Source organism: Odocoileus virginianus, chromosome 8, assembly GCF_023699985.2.
Source record: "Odocoileus virginianus isolate 20LAN1187 ecotype Illinois chromosome 8, Ovbor_1.2, whole genome shotgun sequence".
Lineage (NCBI taxonomy): Eukaryota > Metazoa > Chordata > Mammalia > Artiodactyla > Cervidae > Odocoileus > Odocoileus virginianus.
The window spans coordinates 29,770,283-29,795,365 of record NC_069681.1 but is presented as its reverse complement, the minus strand read 5'-3'; the positions used below and the strand labels follow the sequence as shown (position 1 = coordinate 29,795,365).

Genomic DNA, 25,083 nt, shown 5'->3' with positions numbered 1-25,083 from the left:
GGCGAGGTTGGGGGGGAATCATTTTATAGGACTGTGGCATGGGTTGATAATTATGAACTTTTTTTACAATATGATGCTATTTTAGGAAAAATTAAATATTATAGAGCCTAACAGCCTTTCCATTTTAACATACAACCCCTCTAATACTGGACAGGTTACCAGGTCACAATTCTGTGATATTCAAATAAATTTTGCAAGCAGCTGGGGAATAGTTCATTCTCGGTTGCTCTTATGTTGATGGTATCCATTTATGATTAAAAATAGAGGATAATAAATTATTTTGATTTAGTAGTCATGGGTTTAAAGTGCCTGATTTATTGTAGTATTTTAGACCCACAGAATAACTTCTCTTGATTTTCCTTAAATCTCTTCCCAGAGGAAAAGAAATTTAGTAAGAGTTGGAAGTGGACATTGGCCCTGGAGAGAGGCTTCTGTTTTCCAGGATGTTAGCATTATGCCAGACTCTGCTAACCTGGGTGGTCAGTTTTAATGTGGACATTTTTCTAAGGAAGTCGACCGAAGCCACTAAACATATTTGCTCCATGAGCTAAACCACAATAAAACAGAGGTCTCCTGTGTTCAGCTTTCCTCACTCTTTGAATGCAGTTCATTCTTATTTTATTTCCATCAGAAACAAATGCCCTTCAGAAAGTTTCTCTTTGAAGTTTAAATGCAGTTGTGTAAGTATGTGAGTGCATGTGTATCCAAAATGCAATTACATGCAAGCATCTGATTCAATGATGAAATGACCATTTCTTTAGGACTGTGAAGAGACTTTCAAGAGTGAAGCATTCCAAACCCCCAGATCCCAGCTGGATGATCTATCATCGCCCACCTATAGTAAATGTGAATGCATGAAATGGGGAAAAGTATCGTGTCAAAAATGAATAATCATCAGATTCGTAGACAGATAAAGCTGTTCTAGATTTTATTTGGAAACAAGGATTTAGTTTTTATGGCTTTCTGTCAGTTTTTGCTATTCAGCATCATTTGAGAGATTACAGAATCCTGTCTTTCCTGTTTCTGCATTTTTCTTCTGTCACTGATATTAATCCCTGTCACTTACCAAGAGAAAGGATTACTGAGTGCCAGACCAGGAACCTTTCAAGTCACACGGTTGGAAGGCTGCAGCCTTGATCCACTGCTAAGTCTCTGCTTTTGTATTATTCCTGGTTGCCTAAGAGCCAAAAAAGTGCATATGATTATCCCCTCTGTTCTGTTCAAAGGCAAAAATGACTTCCTTAAGTTTAGTAATCTATACAACCACCGGGCTTTCCAGATGACTCAATGGGAAAGAATCCACCTGCCAATGCAGAAGACGGGTTCCATCCCTGGGTTGGGAAGATCCCGGAGAAGGGAATGGCAACCCACTCCAGTATTCTTGCTGGGAAATCCCACGGACAGAGGAGCCTGGCGGGCTACAGTCCATGGGGTCATCAAAGAAGCAGATGCTACGGAGCACACACACACACGCACACACCAGCAGACTTTTCCACACAGCGCTGTGAGGCAAATGCAAAAGAAGGGAGGCGTTACCTGAGCGTCTGACATCCAGGTAACCTGGGCAGATGTTTGTGTTTGTGGCTCTCTATATGTGTGTGTGTGTGTTTTCAATTATGCATCTTTGAATATGTTATTCAATAAAGTTTATGGTGAAAATAAAAAAGTTGTCTTTTATTTTTACTTAAAATCAAACTCTTTGGTCTGATGCTAAATACATATATATATATATATATATATATATACTATTTTCACTTTTCATATGTGTGCATATATATATATATATATAAAAAACACTTTTTATTTCTCTAAGCACAGATGATATATTTGAGTTGGTATATTTCCCTAAAATGCGGGTACTTTCTTGTGTATGAAAGCTATATAATATGTGAATTCAAGATCAGTCGGTCAGGTCAGTTCAGTCGCTCAGTCGTGTCTGACTCTGTGACCCCAAGGACTGCAGTAAGCCAGGCCTCCCTGTCTATCACCAACTCCTGGAGTTTACTCAAACTCATGTCCATTGAGTCGGCAATGACATCCAACCATCTCATCCTCTGTATGAATCTTAATTCAAGATCAATGATATATTATTCTGTGAAATCGGAAAAGTGTTCTCTCAGCTGCCTTATTGTCTAAATAGGAAAAAATATCATGATGTTCTCCAGACAGTACAAAGAGGGGAGATTGTGCTGAAGCTGAGCCATGATGGGAAGGAAATGAGAATTATTCCACTTCCAGAGTTAGGTATACGCATCAGCACAATCTTAGGTGGTGATGATTCACAAGAAGTGATTTAAAAACCCAGGTGTAAAATTAATTTAAGAACTATAGAATAGAAATTGTGATGACTGTCTTGCTTAGAATGAAATTTGATACTTACATTTTATTAATTAAACAAGTATTATTTTTAATAACTGTAAGTAAAATATAGGCTCATAAATAGCTTTTGAAATCGTATTTTATTCAATAGGGTGTGAACAAATGCATTTTTATATCCCAGCTTACCCATATATAGTATTAAGGAATTAGATTCATATTGATATAATTTCACTTCAAAATAAATGTCAAAAGAAAGATTTAATAGACTAGAAAGCTAAGATCAATTTTAAAATAATTACATTACATTACAATAATTACCTAATTACATTATCTACGACACATTGTAAAACCTTCCAATCAGTGTATTTTGTCATAACAAGAACACAATCTCCTTTCTTAAGGTTTTTGACCTACTGACCAGAGCATACCATTTGCATCCACCTCTGATGCAGTAAGCACATTGTAATTGATGGCTCTGCATGGAGGCTAGAGTGAGGGACCAAATCAATTCCTGGTCAATAGAAAGTGACTCCATTGGTGGTTAAGGCACATTCCCCTTAAAGCTGCTCTGGGCAGAGGTGGTTTCGTTATTACAGGCGATGGAGAAATTGACCTGAGAGCCACCTGCATAAGAGCCAGAGCTCTGATCGCTGTATTGGGTTCCTCCTTGGCCTTCCCTTGTGATGGTCAAGTGGAATGATTTTAAGTTACTTTCACACCCATATGTGTAATTGTTTTAGAGCTTCTACCATAGAGAGCAATTGCCAAGAAAATGATGTGACCTTTTGCAAAACCAATTTTTTCCCTTTTCTTTAATCAACCCACAAGTCTCAGAACAGCTGTAAGTATCAAGCCATCATTGCTCTTTCTACACATCCGCTGTACATTTCTAGCCTTACATCTGCGACTCAGTGATCCAGGGAAGTAAATGGTGAAGATGAGCAATGGATCAGTCATAATAATTCCACTTAACTGAAAATAGTACTACTTCTCTCTAAATTAAGTGTGCAATTGGCAAGACTTATTTATACTCTCATAGGGATTAGCTTTTATTGATCTAATTAGGATGAAGCTCTGAAATCAGTTGACAGTCACCTGATGGAGCAGCAGCTGCATATGATTCTGTTCTTCAAAGGAAAAGGGGATATGAGTAGATGGAAATCGAGCATACTGTCCCAGACCTATGCTCTGCCACCAAAGTGAGAGCTAGTAAACCAAAGAACAAGTCCCGAGAGCGGGTTCTCTGCAGAACTTAAATTTTACATTCCCACCTATCAAATGAGAAAAGAGGTTTCAAAATTTATTTTGATGGCAAGTAACATCATACTGTTAATAAATGCTATGTGTGTTAGCAGGGGGCTTCCCAGGTGGGCATTAGTGGTAAAGAACCTGCCTACCAATGCAGGAGACATGAGAGGTGTGAGTTGCATCCCAGGGTTGGGAAGACCCCTGGAGGAGAGCATGGCAACCCACTCCAGTATTCTTGCCTGGAAAATCCCATGGACAGAGGAATCTGGCGGGCTACAGTCCATAGTGTCACACTGAAGTGACTCAGCATGCACACGTGCAAGTTAGCAGGAGAACTTTTAAAGATCTTATAAGTGTTCATCAGTCTCAAATAATTCAGCGTTACTGGTGGGGTGAGGGTGGGGGGAGCCTCTGTTGTTGATGCTCATACCTTTTCTTACTATTATCCTTTTTTTTTTTTTTTTTTGGTATAGTGATCAAGAGTACCAGAAAGAATTCCTAACAAATGTCTTCCTTCCATTTACAAGTCAATGTAGTAAATTACCAGCAGAACTGCAACTCCTAAAACAATTAGAAAGAATAGGCAAAGGTGTCTTTTCTTTAATGAAATCACTATGCCTGAATGATAGGTTTGAACATATTGACTCAGTTACCAGACTGAGCCCTGAGAACATGGGTGGCTGCATTCACTGATCAAACTCCATTAAGAGAGCTTTACTGATTTATCCCTCAGCACTGATGAACATCCGTGGACACTGAGTCAATATTTTGAAGAAGATTAGCAGATTAAGTACTGGCCTTTCATTTTCAAGATTGCATCAATTTCAAGCCCAATTCAAAGACTCTAGCCCAGAATGAGTAGAGCTGAAATTCAAAGTACATCTTGGTCCTGCTAAGAGAATGAAATTAATTGGGTGAAGGTACGGAAAGTGTTTGCATTTAAACCAGACACAAAGAATATACTCAGCATGTAAGATTCATAACAAGGAACCCAGGCATTTGATAGTGTAAAATTTAATGCAAACAATACTTTTCTTTCTATTGCATTTCAAAATATATTTCTGCATTCCTGTTTCTGAGAGATATGAAATTTGTTAGCAGTCAATTTGATTAAAATATGAGCAACTGTATGATAATATTATTTTTCTCTCCATGAAAGTTTCACTTTCATCTGCATACAAAATAACATTATTTTCTTTTAATTTTTGTGAATTTTTAATGTTTGCATGGTGTAGACAACATTAAATTAAGAGAAATTATTTTGTAAAAATATACCTTATTTAATAATGCAGCTCAGATAACCTCATTTTCTCCTTATTTCTCTTTCCAGACACATACATACAACAAACACACACACATGAATGCACAGAGGCACTTAAAAGCATACATTTTGCTTTCATTTCTCAATCTTGTGAAATGTACATCTAAATCAATTAAATATCTTTAAGTTACAAATAATCATTGGGTTTGGCATCCACAGGATGTGACTCTTGTATGACCTGATAGCTCACTGGAGGAAACAAACCTTTAAAAGGATACTTTTTAAGCGTACACTGTGATACTTAACAATAGTTTTATAGTTCCTACTTTTGCCTTTGTGACTTTCCTTTCAAAGTGGAATGGGATTTGAGCTTTTTCAGGAAGGATCAGTAAAAGATTGTGAGCCGGGCATTGGGTGAGTCACGAAGGATGGGAAAAGATCAAAATCTTCAGTGCAGTCATAGAAAAAAATGTCCAGAGAGTGCATGATGGTTGCCAAGGAAGATGATGCTAGAAAGATGCATTGGGTTAGATCATGAAGGCATGTAAGTGCTGTATTAAAGTGAATTACACTCAGCCAAGCATGGTAGCACAGTTCTTTTGAGCAATGGAATGATAATCAAATTTATTTCTTAGCACAGTTAATTTTTCAGCAATATGTACTGTGGACCAAAGTCTAGAGGACCAGGTAAACAGAGACCATGTCTTAGATTGTAAATACAGTGTAGGTAAATGTTATGAAGCTTTGTTGGAGAAACTAGATTCAGAATGTATTTGCTTGTAATGAACAAGAAAAGAAAGAAAGAAGAGAAAGTGAAGTCTCTCAGTCGTGTCTGACTCTTTATGACCCCATGGACTGTAGCCCACCAGGCTCCTCCATCCATGGAATTTTCCAGGCAAGAATACTGGAGCAGGTTGCCATTTCCTTCTCCAAGGGATCTTCCCAACCCAGGAGTTGAACCTGGGTCTCCCGCATTGCCAGCAGACGCTTTACCATCTAAGCCACCAGGGAAATTTTATGAACAAAAAGTTAGTAATTAATTTGAGATGAGTGAAAGTCTTGGTTGATATTGGGGACAGAGAGTGATAAAAGAGATGCATGACAGATACCAGGTATGTTGGAGAAAATAAACCTGCACAGTGGACAAACTAAGCATCTATGCTGGCAGAGGAACCAAGGCCAATATCCAGAGGTGTGAGGCTCCGGATAGTGTCAGGGACTAGAAATGAAGGCCCAGCAATCATCAGAATACATCTGCAATCGAATATTACTCAGCCATCAAAAGGAATGAAATTGAGTCCTTTGTAAAGACGTGGACTTGACCTAGAGTCTGCCATACAGAGTGAAGTAAGAAGACAGAGAAAAAATTAATATCTTATATTAACACATATATGTGGGAGCTAGAAAAATGGTACAGGTGAACCTATTTCAAGCACAAAAATAGAGACACAGGACATACAGAGACAAGGGGGGAAGGGGTAAGTGGAATGGACTGCGACATCACACACGCTGCCGTGTTAACATAGACAGCCAGTGGGAAGCTGCTCCATCGTACCTGGAGCTCAGCCCCGTGCTCTGTGATGACCCCGAGGGCTGGGATGGAGGGGTGGGGGGTTCAGGAGGAAGGCGGTACATGTGTGCATATCGCTGGTTCACTCCACTGTACAGCAGAAACCAGTACAGCATGGTAAAGAAATTATACTCCAATTTTTAAAAATCCATGCAAAGTTTACGTTCTACTCTAAAGAAGAAAAAAAAAACGTAGCAGAGGAGTGAAAGCCATGAAAGCAACAATGACCATGGGGCAATCTTACCAAGAAGGGGAAAGGAACTCAGGGGCACCCCCATCTGCTGCTGGGCCTTGGAAAAAGAACTCACGTAAAGGCAGAGGAGGATGCAAAGGAGAACCCAGAAGGGAAACTTCAACAGCGGCTCCCAGCTGCCAGCAGTCAGGGGAACCTGGAAATGGATGGACTCTTGGTCCTGGCCATCAGTGACTTCAGGAAGGTAAGTTTCAGGAGGACAGTGGTTTCCAACCAGGAGTTATTTTGTGATCCACAGAACATATGGCAATATTTGGGGACAATTTTGATTGACAAGATCTGGCTGGGGGGAGGAGCATTTGTCAACTCCCAGGCTGTGTCCAGTTGCTATTGTTCAGTTGTTAAGTTGTGTCCGGCTCTTTGTGATACCATGGACTGCAGCACACCAGGCTCCCTTGTCCTCCACCATCTCCCAGAGTCTGCTCAAATTTATGTCCATTGAATCAGTGATGCTATCTAATCACCTCATCCTCTGTCACCTCCTCCTTTTGCCTCCAATCTTTCCCAGAATCACAGTCTTTTCCAATGAGTCAGCTCTGTGCATCAACATCTTACATTGCAAAATACTGTCCCCCAAATAAAGGATTATCCAATCCAACATGTTAGTACAGAGGATGAGAAACTGCAGATCAAATCCAGATTAGTTCTCAGTAAGCTGGACACAGAACTTGAGTTTATAGAGTAGGCAGAATGAATAGAGACTACTCTAAGCTCAAGCAAAAAATTCAGTAGCTGAAAGAAATTGGATATTTAGGAGCCAAGAGATATAGGAGCAATTAGAATAACTTACCACAATGTTCAAGATTGAAGGCAGGTAGAGAAGGGGACAAACAGAGGAGGAGATGGTTGGTTGGCATCATCAACTTGATGGACGTGTGTTTCATCAAGCTCCAGGAGCTGGTGATGGGCTGGGAAGCCTGGTGTGCTGTGGTCAATGGGGTCGCCAAGAGTCAGACACGACTGAGCAACTGAACCGACAGACCACAATGTTGGGAAAACACATGATAGAATGAAACACACTATCACCAATAAATACTCCCAAGTTAAATCATATTGTCATATATGGATTTGGGATGAGTAGGAGAAAAACAAACTTGTGCTATAAAAATGAAACTTCAAGCAATCAATGTAAATGAGATTTAAAACCAAGGCCATGGCAACATAGATATACAGAAAAGCATTCATATCAGTCACATCAGAAAAGTTTTAGCAGAAAGAAAAGATGAATTTATAAAGAGAGAATAAAATTCTGGTTGGAATTTAACGTTTCACAGGTCAGAAATCGAGGCTGTAGAAGGGTGGTGATAAGGCTATAGTATATAGGGTAATTCAATCACAGGCAAGAAGACGCAGTTTACGTGGCATAGATTTGGTCAGTTAGCATGACCACAGAAACCTAACAGTGATAAGTAGGTCAGGGTTGCCCTTGGCTCTAGCACCAGTGATGCCTGAGCTGTGGGATTAGGCAGAGTTGAGATAGATTCTCAGATCGGTCACTTCTCAAGGACGTGACCTTGGACACAATCGTTACTGGCTTCCAGAGGACCTGGTTTCTCTTTGGATTAGAGAGGAAAGGAGCAAAAGTTTTATTTAAGCTTCCTCTTTCTATGATTGTGTGTGTGTGTGTGTGTGTGCGCACTTGTGTATGCTCAGCAGTGCCTAACTCTTTGCGAGTCTAGGGACTATAGTCCACAAGCTCCTCTGTCCAAGGAATTTCCCAAGTAAGAATACTGGAGTGGGTTGCCATTTCCTTCTCCAGGGGATCTCCCCAACCCAGGGATGGATCGAACCCATGTCTCTTGTGTCTCCTGTCTTGGGAGGTGGATTCCTAACCACTAGCACCACCTGGGAAGGCCATCTCTTCCTATACTCCTCTCTCTTATTAATTTGGTGAACTGGTACCCTCCTGTTGGTCTTTCTAGTTCCAAAATTTTGCCTTAATATGTCCTCTGCTCCCCAAGATCCTTATCTTCAGTTCTATTCTAGTTCATCAAGCTTGGCTTCAGTTTGGTGTGGATCTGATTAAAATAGCATTTTTTTTTTTTTTTTGTAACTCATGCCAAATGATTCAGTTTCAGCATAGAGACAGAAAATACAGCAAGTGATCTTTTTACCTGCACAGCGTATGATTTTATCCTCACTTTAGACTGAGAACTTCAAAGGATAATGTGCTTGCTGTCAAGCTCTCCTCAGCCTATCTCAGGTATCCTACCTCACAGCAAGCCGCATTTGCCTCTTTATACCGCCTGCCTGATCCCTGAACGTATTTGAATAATAGACTTGGAGGCGTTTAACCTGGCCCTTCGCACATGTTAATGTGCACGAGAATCACCTGGAGATCTTGTTAAAAAATTGCATATTCTGATTCTGCACGCCTGGGGTAGCCTGAGAATTTTCGTTTCCAGGAACTCCAAGGGGATGCTGAGTGTTCAGGCCTGAGCAAGGGCCATTTTTGGAGTAGTGAGAATTTAACCTTTCAAAGGAGCTTCCCCTGGTGGCTCAGTGGTAGAGAACCCTCCTGCCAATGCAGGGGACATGGGTTCAATCTCTAGGGTCAGGAAGATCCCCTGCAGGAGGAAATAGCAACCCACTCCAGTATTCTTGCCTGGGAAATTCCATGGACAGAGGAGCCTGATGGGCTACTGTCCATGGGGTCGCAAAAGTGTGAGACACAACTTTGCAACTAAACAACAGCATACCTTTCAAAAATGTGATGATTCTTCTAGGAGTCTGTTATTAAAAGAAATCAACAATTAAACAGGTCTATCAGGAAAATCAAGGAATTACTTTTCATCAAGTTGAGACTATTATAAAAACAACAAATACAAAATAATAAAATAAATATAAAATAATAAAACTAATATTTTAATTTAAATTTTTTACTTTTGTAAAGATGACTATTCTCTGGGACAACTCTATTCTGAAATTTTTCATCCCAGTGAAATGCAATCAGGAGAAGAGATAAACACTGCTTCTCCATTACTTTGATTTTCCATCAACTGTAGAACCGAAGAAGATTCAAATAAACTGATAGTTTTCAGTTCACTTCCTCAAATGGGGTGCATTTTGTCAAGGAAGAAGGTATCACTTTTACCATCTCAACAGCCTGAGCTGAACAGAGAAGCTGCCTTTATCCCCTGGGTTCACTACCTTGTGTTTCTAGAATGGAGAATGTGCTCACAGACCATTTATTACCCTTCTGGGGCAGACACTACAACCAAACTGAAGTCCACTGTATATTTCCTTTTTGTTCATGTACAATGCAAAGAGAAGGCTTGTTCTAATCTAAATACTTTTTGGAGATAGATTTGTCAAAAAAAGTGTCTATTCCTGAAGAGAGAGCTAAATTAAATCTAAACAATTTTCATGATCTCATAACATCCTCAGTTGCCAGGAAAAATGTATATCTATTGTTGAATATTTGGTCCAATTCTGCTGTGCAAACACCACCCCCAAACTGGTTCTCTGGGGAGTAAGACATGGGGAGGGGTGGCTAGAGAATTCTGATGAGAGCCACATACCAAGTAGGAAGCACTGACTCTAAAGAAATCCTTAAAATGCAAAGTCCTCTTTTGGGTAGAGACTGTAGAATGCCATTGGGACCATTAAAACAGTATCAGAAAGTTGAATTACATGACTTTCACATGTCTTGAAAATGTCATATTTTATGTCAGGGTATATGCAAAGGAAACACTTAACTCTAAAATTTTAAATCAGTATTTATGAAGTATCTATTTTATATTAGACAGTTTTCTAACTGGTGGTGGGGGCAGGGGGCAGAGGCAGTAAAGATAAAGGTTCTTACCTTCATGAGATTTTACTGTGGCCGAGGAACATGCCTACCCTCTGTCAGATGGTATTAAGTGCTGTTAAGAAAAAGAAAATATTTACCAGATGTAGGTAGGTTACGCCAAGGTCGAGTTGAAACCCATAGGAAATGAGAGAGCAAGACACAGGGTCAAAAGTTGAGCCTTCCATGCAGAGGGAACAGCGTGTGCAAAGCAGGGAGGGAGGTGAGCTGATGCCTGAGAGACAGCCGAGAAGCTATGGGTCTGCAGGAGGAAGAGCGGAGCGCGGGGCTCAGAAAGCGGCCAGAGCCATCATCCGTGGAGGGCGTGTGGGTAGAGAAGGGGCAGTGTCCTAAAACTGAACCAAAATCCAAGCAAAATGACAGGATATAGATAAACTGGAGAATCTGTTATTTTGAAGGCATGCAGTGCATACTAGAATAGCTCACACTGTGCACATTTGATGATCACAGTGCTTTGAAGGAGAGTGTTCTCATTCTCCTCTCATAGCTGAAGGATTATAAAAATTAAATGAAAATAAGATGCGCCATCAAAGTCATAACCACTGTGCTGTCCCTCCTAACAACATTCCCTAACACCACTCCACAGAACGGAGCGGTACTCCACACACCTGGAGGCTTGTTGGTTGGGAGAAGGAGAAATCCCCACAATGGCCAAGAGGAGACAAAGAATCAGCTCAAAGATCAAGATTCCTTCCGACCCTACTCCATGCATATTTGCTAACAAAGAGGTGGACTTGAGATTTAAACCTACGATTTCCAAAGCTGGTTTTTCCATGATGCTATCCAACTCCAATGACAAATTAATAACTGTGAAAGAGTACAATAAAGGACAGAAATGTCAAGCACCTAACAGAAGCAGAAGAGATTAATAAGAAATGGCAAGAATACACAGACCTATTAAAAAAAAGATATTCATGACCCAGATAACCATGGTGGTGTGATCACTCAACTAAAGTCTGACATCCTGGAGTTTGAAGTCAAGTGGGCCTTAGGAAGCATGACTATAAACAAAGATAGTGGAGGTGATGGAATTCCAGTTGAGAGATTTCAAATCCTAAAAGATGATGCTATGAAAGCACTGCCCTCAATATGCCAGTAAATTTATAAAGCTCAACAGTGGCCACAGGACTGGAAAAGGTCAGTTTTCATTCCAATCCCAAAGAAAAGCAATGCCAAAGAATGTTCAAATTACTATACAATTGCACTCATTTCACGTGCGAGCAAAATCATGCTCAGAAATCCTTCAAGTTAGGCCTCAGCAGTCTGTGAACCAAGAACTTCCAGATGTACAAGTTGGGTTTAGAAAAGGTAGAAGAACCAGAGATCAAATTGCCAACATCCATTGGATCATAGAAAAAGCAGGAAAATTCCAGAAAAAAAATCTCGTTCTTCACTGACTATGCTAAAGCCTTTAGCTGTGTGAATCACACACACACACAAAAAAAAACTAGAAAATTCTTAAAGAGATAGAAATACCAGACCACCTTACCTGTCTCCTGAAAAATCCGTGTGTCAGTCAAGAAGCAACAGAACAAGATGTGGATCAATGGACTGGTTAAAAATTGGGAAAGGAGTACGTCAAGGCTGTATCTTGTCACCCTGCTTATTTAACTTATATGCAGAGTACAGCATGTGAAATGCCAGGCTGGATGACTCACAAGTTGAAATCAAGATTTCTGGGAGAAATATCAAGAACCTCAGACATGCAGATTATACAACTTTAATGGCAGAAAGTGAAGAGGAACTAAGGAGACTCTTGATGAAGGTGAAAGAGGAGAGTGAAAAAGTTGGCTTAAAAGTCAGCACTCAAAAAAGTAAGATCATGGCATCTGGTCCCATCACTGCATGGCAAATAGATGGGGAAACAGTGAAAATAATGTCAGAATTTATTTTCTTGGGCTCCAAAATCACTGGACTGTGACTGCAGCCATGAAATTAAAAGATATTTGCACCTTGGAATAAAATCTGTGGTGAACCTAGACATCATATTAAAAAGCAGAGACATTACTTTGCCAACAAAGGTCCATCTAGTCAAAGCTATGATGTTTCCAGTAGTCATGTATGGATGTGAGAGTTGGATCATAAAGAAGGCTGAGCACCAAATTGATGCCTTTGAATTGTGCAGCTGGAGAAGACTCTTAAGAGTCCCTTGGACTGCAAAGAGATCAAACCAGTCAATCCTAAAGGAAATAAGTTCTGAATATTCATTGTAAGGACTGAGGCTAAAGCTGAGTTCTAATACTTTGGCCACCTGATGCAAAGAGTCATTTCATTGGAAAAGACTGTGATGCTGGGAAAGATTGAGGGCAAGAGGAGAAGAGTGTGACAAAGGATTAGAGAGTTGGCTGGCATCATTGAATCAATGAACATGAGTCTGAGCAAACTCCAAGAGATGGTGAAGGACAGGGAAGCCTGGTGTGCTGCAGTTCATGGAGTCACAAAGAATCAGACACAACTTAGAAACTGAATATCAACAACAGCAACAACAGCTGCATTATTTGGGAATAAAAAAGTACTGATGCCTGTTATAGTATGGATAGACCTTGAAAAAATAATTTTACGTGAAGGAAGCCAGTCAAAAAACACTACTTGTATGTATTAATTTATTTGAAATTTTGAAAATGGTCAAATCCATAGAGCCAAAAAGGAGTTAATAATAGTCTGGGAGGAGGGGGTGGGAGTGATCGGTGGAAATGCAGAGTGACCACTGAGAATGGGGCTTCTTTTTGTGTGATCAAAATGTCTTATACTTGATTGTAGTTTTGTTTGCATAACACTAAAAATCATTAAATTATATACAAAATGAGTGTGTTGTGTGATATGTGAATTTATATCTCAAAAAATATTTAAGTTTGAAAAGGTGGTCAGGGTAATGGACTCTATTCTCAATTTGTTTGGCTGAGTTTCCTGATAGCTCAATTGGTAAAGAATCTGCCTGCAATGCAGGAGACCTGGGTTCAATCCCTGGGTTGCGAAGAAACCCTGCAGAAGGGAAAGTCTACCGACTCCAGTACTCTGGCCTTCTTTTGCCCAAGTATAGGACCACTTTCCATCTTTCTTTGATATTTTAGACTTCTAAAGGAGTTTCTTTTAAGGTGAGGTTTCAACAAAATGATATGAAATGTATGTAGTCTGAAAAGTTCATGAAAGCATCAACTACTTTCTAAATAAATTTCCAAATGGTGAATTGAAATTGGCAAAGCATAGATACACTACTTTGCATCATGTCTATTACTTTCCATGATCTCTTTCAATCACTGTTTATCTGGCTTCATTGAGGCATGTAAAAATCTCCTCTTTCAACACAAAACATGTCTGCCCTGCAACAAAATTCAGTCTGAATGGTGTGTTCTGTCTGCAGGCTGATTTCCTCCGACATCTTGAACTGCTTTCAAACACTTGAAGTCAAAGACCCCAATGCCCGTTTTGGAATGAATTTGCCCCTGATTTTTACAACCTTATGTATCTTTACGGAAATTTAATCCATCTGTTTTTGATTCATTTACACTTAAATCATCAAAACACCAGCCTTTTAGGGCGATTTGATATCCGTGAAGACTGTTGAGACTTTTCAGTCATCCTTTAGAGCATTAAAAAAAAAAAAACAAAAAAAACCCAGGAAGTTTTGCTTTCCCCAGAATAAACCAAAATGCTGAGGAGTTCATGTTCAGTGTTCTAAACTTGTCCAAAAAAGTTCTCTCAGCTGTAGGAGGCACGGGGACAAGCAAGATGCTGGCAAGCCACTCAGCAGAACTGGAACTGTTGTATTTTTGAGGAAACAGAGCGTGTGTCATTCCGAACACGTTCTACACCGCTCAGGGGCTTTCAGACCCTGGTGTGCCAGTGAAAAGTTCCGAAAGTGTTAGTTTGCATGACCGCGGATGCTTTTTCTTGTCTAGCTTTACGTCTTCATATCTGAACGCATTACGACTCACTCGATATTATGAGACGTTCCATGGCACTTTATTTGAAGAGTGCTCAGCAATTGTTTTAAATGTATTTTTCACATGAGATGTAAATTCATTTTTTACACAAGGTGTAAAAAGTTACTGTGCATTTTATATATCACTGGTTCCACAAAATTGCTTTTCCCACTGGGTTATATCCATCATAGGTAAATTAGTGCTCATACGATGAAAGGAAAAATAGTTTAGTTTAAAAATACTTTATTTTAAAAGTTAGTGGGTTTTTTTTCCAGCCTGTGTTCACTATTAAATCAGTCTGTATCTTAATTAAATATATATCATAGATGCATTAAGTGACCTTCATCGTCTCAAATTTTCCTTCTTTTTTCATTTTTCCAAAATGAAATACTTAAACCTGTATTTATTTACTCTGCTCCATATGGATTGGCTACTATCATTTCATCCCAAGTGTCCATTTGAGGATCAATTTTCCTTTTTAAGAAGGTTACTTGATCTGACAATTAATAGCCTAGCTTTATACACTTATTTTTTTTTTTTTTTGTCTGTTTAGAATACACACAGAGAAAATTCCAAGTGATATAAGGGTATTTTTCTAAAATGTCTTCTCTAGTCTTTTCCTCCTGAATAGCTTCCAGGATTTATAGAATTTCTGAATGTATGTTTATTTTTACATGATTTAAATTCCATGTGTAAAAAAAGCAAATGGAGTTTCATTTTTCTTTAAGTACTTGAAGTCTACATTGTATGTTCAAATGGATTAGACAGTCACAAGACTGACCCAAATTGAAATCAATCTGATTTTAAAGCAGTGTTTGCTCTCTCAAGAGCTATTGGAGATACACACTTTAATGGAAAGAACTTTTATGACTTGAAAATTATCAATTTGCTCAACATGCACACAAGTTTAACCTTTGCCCTTTTCTATGTAAGGCTAGAAAATATTAGAACTGTTTCTCAAAGATACATGGAAACCTTACACTCTGAATAAAAATCAATGCTCTAGAATGTTCTGAAATAATGATTAAAGAATTTAAGTGTCAGTCCCTCAGTCATGTCCAGCTCTTTGCAATGTCATGGACTATAGCCTACCAAGCTCTTTTGTCCATGGGATTCTCCAGGCAAGAATACTGGAGTGGGTTGCCATTTCCTTCTCCAGGGGATCTTCCTGACTCAGAGATCAAACTCAGGTCTCTTGCATTGCAGGCAGATTCTTTACTGACTGAACCAATTTGTCTAGGTTTGTTAAAAGATATATTGATAGTATATGTAAAAAAATTTGAAGATTTTTTCATGTGTCCTGATTGGTAAGAATTTGATGCTGAGAAGGAAGACATCATTTTTAGGTTGAATAAATATTTTCTTCAGCCTAAAGAGTGGCAGGCTTCTTGCCTGGTGGCTCAGTGGTAAAGAACCCACCTGCCAATGCAGGAAAGGTGGGTTCAATCGCTGGGTCGGAAGATCCCCTGGGGAAGGATATGGCAGCCCACTCTAGTATTCTCGCCTGGAAAATTCCATGGACAGAGGGGCCTGATGCACTACAAGCCATGGGGTCCCCAAAGCGCTGGACACAACTTAGCAACTGAACAAGAACAACAACAAAGAGTGGTATATCAGTTGCTGGGTGAGCAAACTGATACAGGTGAGACAATAACCCAAAGTTGGTTTTGGCTTCAAAAATTTTCAGAAAACATTATGCACAACTGTGGTTGAAAGTGTCTCTTTCTCTCCCTGTGTCACATTGGTTTTCTTTCCCAAGTTTTTATTAGTCAAATGCATGAACAATTACATTAATGGACCCACTCTTACCTCTGAAACCAATGAACAGTTATTCAGAAAGCCTTTATTTTTAAAAATTTTAAAGGTTTTTATTTTACATTGGTGTATAACCAGTTAACAATGGTATGATAGTTGCAGATGGACAGCAAAGGGACTCAGCCATACATGAACATGTATCCATTCTCCCCAAACTCCCTTCCCATCCAGGCTGCCACATGACGTTGAGTGGAGTTCCTTGTGGAAAGCCTTCATTTTAAACCTTGCATTTTATTAGTTTGTCTGAACTTCCAATAGGTATAATGAACACATGACGTCTACTTGATTTATATCCATAAGCATTTATAAATGAAAAATTCACATTTTATTTCAAGCATTATCCCATTTACACATACTTGAAGAAGGTGTTATTACTATACAGCTGAATAAATATTTATAGTCTTAAACCTTTTGTTATAGTGTTTTTCTTAGATACAATATGAAAATCAAAAGATTCTGTTTGCATTCTTTTCACTATGGAATATTAGACACAAATTAATAAAAATAATATCTTCATTTTACTGCAGCCATTTAGGTTCATATTTAAGAGCTTATCTGATCATGAAATTTTAAACTGCTTCATGGAAATAAACTTTTCTATCTCATAGCTCTGCCTGTCTCTGCCCTGCCTATAGAAATGGACCCATATTTTCTGAGAACTATTTGCAGGGGTGCAAGCCATCTGCAGCTGAATGATTAGTGGAGTTCAGGAATACAGATCCTGTATTTGGTCCCCATTGGCCATTTATTTCTGTTTTATTGTTTTAATTATAAAGACTGATCTTCATGGTAACTTATATGTTGTTGGTGTGTTGAAAGTAACCTCAAATATTCATGTACTTGTAAATTGCACTATAGTTTTGCGAGATCTTAGCCTGAGATTAATTCTGGGTGCTGGTGCTATCGGGATAGTTCTCTGCCACAATGTGGGCCGGAAACTGGAAGTTACATTTCAATGTTAACTGGCTGTTACATGACAAGTAAACAAGTTTAATTGTGTTATTCACCTCATTGACTTTAATGAGTCAATAATAGATGTAATAGGCACCTCAGGACCAGATGGCATAGGGTAAAAAGTCCCCATGAATACCATTTTTTCATCTCAAGTATCTGATAAATATGTTAACTTCCTGCGCTATGGCAATTGTTGAAATGTCTTAGCAGCTGGTCAGTTACCCTACACCGCAGGGGCCATTGGCGCTGTTTAGAGCTTAAGCCTCAGCTTTTTAGTTGGAGAGACATGTAAAAAAGCTCTCCTCCTGAATTGTAACGCAACATCATCATTGAATAAGTGTATAAAATTATTTTTTCAGTTAAAAGTTCAGTGAATCACTCTGAAAGAAGTTATAGAATCAATCTGAGGATTAAGAAGAGCCTGTCCAAATGATAAATGTCACTTTCACAGGCATTGATTTGTCACTCCTTAATTCTTTTTCAAGTGACAGTTAGCAAGTATTGCGGAAGAAATTACCTTAGTTTCATAGGAAAGGATATACCTTTAATTTTGTCTTCAGTCCGCTTTATAAAAAGTTGCTTATAGTTGTCTGCCTATTCATATGTTTAATAAATAAAAAAAATTTTTTCTTCCCTTTCATGAAACATTGAAGAGTTCTTTCTCAAGTTAATGTTACTGCGATCTTGGCAACCAAGGCAATGTTTTCAGTAGTTCATATGCTATTATGTTCTTAAAAAGTGAGAGAAAGAAAGTAAAGTCGCTTACTCGTGTCCAAGTCTGCGACCCTGTGGACTAGCCTACCAGGCTACTCCGTCCATGGGATTCTCCAGGCAAGAATACTGGAGTGGGGTGCCATTTCCTTCTCCAGGGGATCTTCCCAACCCAGGGATTGAACCAGGGTCTCCTGCATTGTAGGTGGATGCTTTAACCTCTGAGCCACCAAGGATATATTCTTAGGAAGCCAAATAAATATTTGCCTTGTCAATGTACTATTATATAAAAATTGAATTCCTGTTTCTTTTGATGAAACTTCAGAACCCAGAAAAGGTGCTAACCCACAGTCCGGAGTTTGTGGCACATTGACTATCCCTGGGCATGTGCTATGCCTCTTCAGGCATGCCTGACTCTTTGCGACCCTATGAATCACAGCCTGTCAAGCTCCTCTGTCCATGGGATTCTCCAGGCAAGAACACTGGGGTGGATTCCATGCCGCCCCCCAGGGCATTGTCCCCACCCAGGGACCGAACACACCTCTCTTACGTCTGCAGCATTGGCAGGTGAGTTCTTTTTATCTCCTGCATTTGCAGGCAGATATTTAACCACTAGCACCACCTGGGAAGCCCCATCAAAAAGAGACTGAGGAATCACTTTTAAGCTTAATTTCATCACTAAAAACTGTGCCGTTTTTCCATAGATTTAATACCTAAAATTTAAGCTGTAGCCCTGTGCTATGCTGCCTAGGACACTATACAATTGTACTGGATTTGATGGTAGAGCAGCAACGGCTGCTTCGGCATTCCCCTCAGTAAGCGTATCTTTGAGGATCTGTGAGTGGGAAGATGCTTTCACAGTATTACTAGTTGCTCTTCTGTCTTGGTGAATGGGCCTTTTATTTACTTGGTTATGATAGATTGAAGCTATTTTTTCTAAGCTGTTTTTCCATCAGAAAAAAGACTATTCTTCATAATTTGCAGTTTCACATTTGATCCCAGAAAATGAAATTCAACTCCTGCAAATGGCAGAATTGATAATTCAGGAAAAGTCTCCTACTGAGAAAAATGAGAAACCCTGAATAATCTGTTAAAATCTGTAGCAATATATTGAGAAGCTTCCAAGATCCAACATAACAACCCCGTTTGTAGACTTTAAATACTCGGGGATAGCCTGATGATTCTGAAGGATACTGAGGAGACTCTGACAGTACCAATTGAGTTTAATTGTTCTCTGGTATTAAAAGATTAAAAATGTGAGTTCCAGATGCACCAAAAATTGAAGTAGTCCAACAAGCCAACCAACCAAAAAAAAAAAAAAATTAGGTTTGGGTTACTAAAAAAGTTTTATGATAAAAGTAAGGGGAACATGACATAGATCCCCTTTGGTGATGACTGAGATTCTGTTGTTGCTGAAAACAAGATAGCTGAACTGACAAAATCCCTAGGCTCCTGACAGGGAAATAAAAACTTTCTCAAAGAAAGCAGAGAGTTTCCTTACACCTCAAAGTACTTCTCAATAGCTTATTAGCAATATACTCCACTGGGCAAACAAGAAACACGTAAGTTTTTTGAAGAGAATGAAATAGAGCAAGTGAGGACACATAATGGATACATCCCACAAACAATTTAAAATAAATATGCTGCATAATTTCAACAAATAAAATAAAATGCCCTATTAAGAGTTTTCACAGACAATTAGAAGATATGTGAAAGAGAACCAAATGGAAATAATAATGCATCGAGGGTAATTAGAATACAACGAATGCATTTAGCAGTGGAGTAGACAAAACTAAAGACAGAATCAATGAACTAGAACATCTGGAGAACGTACTCCTCCCAAAGAACAGAAAGTATAGGAAGGTTTCAGAGACACAAGGAATACACTGATGGAGGTTAACGATACAGATAGAGAGAGCTAACAAATGCAAGAAAAAGAAAATAGAGAGTATATTTCCAAAAAATGATAATTTCAGAACTTATAGAGGACACTATTTCAAAAGTATTACAATCTCCAAGCACACACGCACACAGACACACACACACACACGCGCGCGGTACATCGTAACATAACTGCTAAAAACACAGAGATTGTGTCTTAAAAACAGACATAAAAATTCACAGCTTATATTCAAAGGAAAGTAATAAAACCAAGATCTGATTTCTAAACTGGAACAGTGAAAGCTACAAGACAATGCCATTATATTTCCAAAATGTTCCAAATAAACTAAGGCAATGAAAAACTATCAGCTTAGAGCCCCTTGGGCATTTAAAATATGCCTTAAAAATATCTTCATTAAAGAAATTGAGAGGAAACATAACCGGTAGATCCTATCAAGAGAGTCAAAGAGCCCTGGTGTTTAATGTTCAATTATTCCAGAATGTTAAGAGACTGGGCCAAGTTGCTCTATCTCTCTTCACTCATTCTTCTCTTCCTTCTTCCTAATAGGCAGCTGGACACTAAGGCAGGCTAGATCTTTGGTTTGGGAGAACAGAGAGACTCTTGTTTTCATCCTATCTCTATTTTTCTGCATTCTTTCTTTCATTCTCTTTCTAGGCTCCTATGATCTGCCCCTTCCCCATCACCATTCCCTTTCTCTGCCCTCCCAAAATAACCTGCAATTTGGGTAAAATCTTAGAGATATTTTAACTGCTTTGGCTCCAGTCCTAATTATCTCAGTAGAAAAAAAAATATATATATATATATTTCCAGGTAGGTTGGGATTTGGGACAGAAGATTTATGTTCCTACTTTATCTATCTTGCATATATTCTATGCTTGAGGGACTGAAGAGGAAAGGTCATGACAAAGCCAGAATACACATATGACTGTGTTCCTTCCTGCACATACCGTCGTTTCACACCAGGACTGCAGTTAGGCTGATCTGTAGTGATCTCCCCTTCTTTATGCTGAACTAGAACTTAAAGAAGCAGTCTCCAGACACAGAAAGTTTAAACATAAGTTTCCCTAATCCTGATACAAACAACACCTTTTTTTTTTTTTTTTTTTTAATTTGAGAGAGTCATTTGCCCATACTGGAGAAGGAAATGAAACCCACTCCAGTATTCTCGCCTGGAAAATCCCATGGACAGAGGAGCCGGCCAGGCTACAGTCCATAAGATCGCAAGAGTCGGACATGACTTAGTGACTAAACCACCACCACCTTGCCCATATATCACTTGGCTAATTTAAAATCATTCTTATTGCAAAATATTTATACAAATCCCAAATCTAAGCGGTCACACGTATCAATGAGCCCTAAAGTTGGACACTTATTAAAATCTGATGGCCAGTGGAGACAGCATTCCTTCCATGCATTAATTCATTTCTCAATGTGCAGTCATACTAGCTCTTTCCCAAAATAAGCACTTTTCAAATGACTTTTGAATCGACTTTCCAAGATCCTTGGACATCTTCTTTTCAAACTCCCCTTCCAGCTGACTTTACTGTATATGAATCTATACACTCTACACACTTGGCAATATGACAGAGTATGCTTTCTCCTGGGACGTGTTCCTTATTCTCACATTTTGCGTTACACCCAGAATGAGTCCACTCTGTACTCAAGACAATCCAGACAGATGTTCATGTGAAATATTGTGTCCCATAGCCCACGTCACTATTTGGCATGTCTTTAAAATATACTATGTGAGAGTTCTTAAAATGGTTTGAAAAATATTCTTCTTTAGCACTTATAGGAAATAAGAATAGCAAGGTAACATTAAACAAACACATTTAAATAATGGAAAACTCTTTGGGGCACATAAAAATAATTTGGTGTCCTAGCAGGGCCATATTATAAAGCTCAGTAAAAATAGACAGTATCATTTAAGAATGACAGTAATTTCTGAAGGAAGAAAAGTAGAAAACAAAACTCCAAAATAAAGTCATATATGGTAATGTTCGACTTGCAGAAAATGCTCATTTCTGTGAAATCATTACCATATCATTACTTAGTTATGGGAGCAAATGGAAGAAAACAGGTGAAAATAAAAATGTGATCTTTGCCTTTCCCTTAAGAGAATGTTTAACTCCATTCAAGAAACAAAAATGTAGTCTGAATGAACTTCAGTTGCAAGCTCCTGTCTACAAAAAAAATAAGCAAGATAAAAATGAAAAAGCACACTAATTCCCTACTAAGTTAAAACTTTCAATTTATTTATAGCTGAGAATTTATCCAGGGCAGGGAACTCTAAGAAAGAAAAGCATTAAGCTGCAACTGCCTTTTCACAGTTATATTTGTAAAAATTAAGAATATATGTACTGCAGGTTTTGATAAAAATACTCACACTTGTGGTTCTAATATTATAATCTACCCTATTCCATAAAGAACTATCAAATAAAATAAAGCTATATTAGAAGTCTCTAAGGAATTTATACTCTTAAGTTTTGTAAACAATGCATACACACATGAATTTAAAAAGTAATAAGCTACCTTTATAATATAGGCTTCCCAGGTGGCTCAGTGGAGAAGAATCCACCCGCCAATGCAGAAGACATGGGTTCAATCCCTGGTCCATGAAGACTGCCAGGAGAAGGAAATGGCAACCCACTCCAGTATTCTTGCCTGGGGAATCCTGTGGACAGAGGAAGAAGCCAGGTGGGCTACAGTCCATGGGGTCATAAAAGAGTTGGTCACAACCAGTGACTGAGCACAAATATACTCTTTAAACTATTCACATGTATAAATGCATATTAAGCAATTCTGGATAATCTGAATATTAGTTTCAAAAGATTTTATGTGAGTAAACATCAAGGAAAAAATGTGTACTAAAAACTGAGGTTCAAAAAGTGAGACATACAATTTGGTAGAGAAAAAGAGAAATGTTTCAGATTGGATATGAGGTAAGCAATTGATCAGTGTGGATAGAAAATGAGCTATGGGTCTGATTTGAGATTAAATTCTGCTTTTCTTTTTTGTCAAACATAACCTCCCTTCCAACCTTTTTTGAGAAAAAAAAAATTGGTTGATATAAGTTTCATAGATTTATTAATTTTATTTTGTGCTTTTCTTAGCATTGCTAGCAATAGTTTAGGGCCCAGCCTGTATATAGAATGATGAACTACATCCTGAAGCTATCTAAATAGGAAAGAAAATACTGCACAAAGAAACTGCATGGAAAATGGATTGTAAGTTTAAACAGCAGAACAGTGGATAGTATAGATTTCAAATCAGCCAGATCTGATTTCAAGTTCTGTTACTCTCACTGAGTAGCTATTGTTTCATAGCTACTGTGGAAAATTCTGAAAGAGATGGGAATACCAGACCACCCGACGTGCCTCTTGAGAAATCTGTATGCAGGTCAGGAAGCAACAGTTAGAACTGAACATGGAACAACAGACTGGTTCCAAATAGGAAAAGGAGTATGTCAAGGCTGTATATTTTCACCCTGCTTATTTAACTTATATGCAGAGTACATCATGAGAAATGCTGAACTGGATGAAGCACAAGCTGGAATCAAGATTGCCGGGAGAAATATTAATAACCTCAGATATGCAGATGACACCACCCTTATGACAGAAAGTGAAGAAGAACTACAGAGCCTCTTGATGAAAGTGAAACAGGAGAGTGGAAAAGTTGGCTTAAAGCTCAACCTTCAGGAAACTAAGATCATGGCATCTGGTCCCATACTTCATGGCAAATAGATGGGGAAACAGTGTCAGACTTTTTTTTTAGAGCTCCAAAATCACTGTAGATGGTGACTGCAGCCATGAAATTGAAAGACGTTTGCTTCTTGGAAGAAAAGCTATGACCAACCTAGACAGCATATTAAAAACAGAGATATTACTTTGGCAACAAAGGTCCGTCTAGTCAAAGCTATGATTTTTCCAGTAGTCATGTATGGATGTGAGAGTTGGACTATAAAGAAAGCTGAGCATTGAAGAACTGATGCTTTTGAACTGTTGTGTTGGAGAAGACTCTTGAGAGTCCCTTGGACTGCAAGGAGATCCAACCAGTCCATCCTAAAGGAAATCAGTCCTGAATATTCATTGTAAAGACTGATGCTGAAGCTGAAACTCCAATACTTTGGCCACCTGATGTGAAGAGCTGACTCATTTGAAAAGACCCTGATGCTGGGAAAGATTGAGGGCAGGAGGAGAAGGAGACGACAGAGGATGAGATGATTGGATGGCATCAGCAACTCAATGGACGTGAGATTGGGTAAGCTCTGGAAGTTGTCGATGGACAGGGAGGCCATGCTGCATGGGGTCACAAAGAGTAGGATACGACTGAGCGACTGAACTGAACTGAACTGATTGTTTTATAGACAAGTTGCTTAACCTCTCTGCCTTGTTTTGTCATTTGTGAAATAGAAATCTATGACAGCAGGGACTTGGGTTGGGATTTTATAAGCGTGCAGAGTTCAGACAATTCTGGACAGTCCTTTATAGGACAGTTCTTTATATTTTAACTGAAGTACTTGCCATTTTCCATTTACGCATGCATAATGCCAGTCCTTCATCATTGGGCTCCCGTGGTTCTTCTAATGCTGGCTTAACAGAATGCTCATAAATTCCGGTAACTATAGGGCTCTGAGAATCAGAACCATTCCCCACTATATCTAGCTAGGACTCTGAATTCTAAAACTATAGACTTCCCACATACCTTACTCTATATATTAGCATGACTTTGCTATTCCTGTAATCTCTAGCTCAGGCAAATAGATCTATTGCTCATTATAAGCATTATCCCTCAACTCTTCGGGAGAGAGCGTTGACCGTTCATGTTCTAAGATTCCTTGAATCTCTTGCTGCAAACTTCTCACCTCTGTGCTTCCCCAACCTTTTCCCCACTGACTCCACCAAGATGACTATACTCAGCAGGTGTAAGAAGTATACTGCTGGGGAACACAGATTATAAAATGTTAAAGACTGTGATTTCTTTGTTTGAGAGGTATTCATGCAGCTTTGTGATAGCATAGCATCATTTTCCACTTTAACATACTTTGAATAAAATGGTACTGACTGAGAAGAGAGCTTTGTGAGAGTTCTGAAATAGATTCAAAAGCTGAACACTCTTCAGGATTAGGGACCATTTCTTATAAAATCATTTACTAGACTTAAAAAGACAAAGTTCTACTATTAGCCAAAGAAATAAGATAAATGTGTGTGTCTGGGGGGCATTTGGGAGGGGGCTTTCGAGCTACGCAGGAAGGAAATGCTTTTAAAACTGTAAATAAAAATTCATCAGTAGGCTGATGGCTCATGAGGTCTGCC

The 25,083-nt window shown here is 38.8% G+C and overlaps 1 long non-coding RNA gene across 3 annotated transcripts; it reads right to left on the bottom strand.

Moving 5' to 3' along the window:
* Positions 1 to 929: 929 nt before the first annotated feature.
* Positions 930 to 24,375, bottom strand: LOC139036234 (uncharacterized). Of its 3 annotated transcripts, none has more exons than XR_011488940.1 (5): positions 24,292 to 24,375; positions 10,457 to 10,517; positions 9,351 to 9,381; positions 7,442 to 7,619; positions 930 to 1,177 (listed from the first exon to the last, which is right to left on the bottom strand). It is a non-coding gene; the product is annotated as an uncharacterized lncRNA (long non-coding RNA). The 3 variants fall into 3 exon arrangements; XR_011488942.1 differs by having other exon boundaries at positions 7,442 to 7,576; XR_011488941.1 differs by lacking the exon at positions 930 to 1,177 and adding an exon at positions 3,816 to 4,456.
* Positions 24,376 to 25,083: the final 708 nt, after the last annotated feature.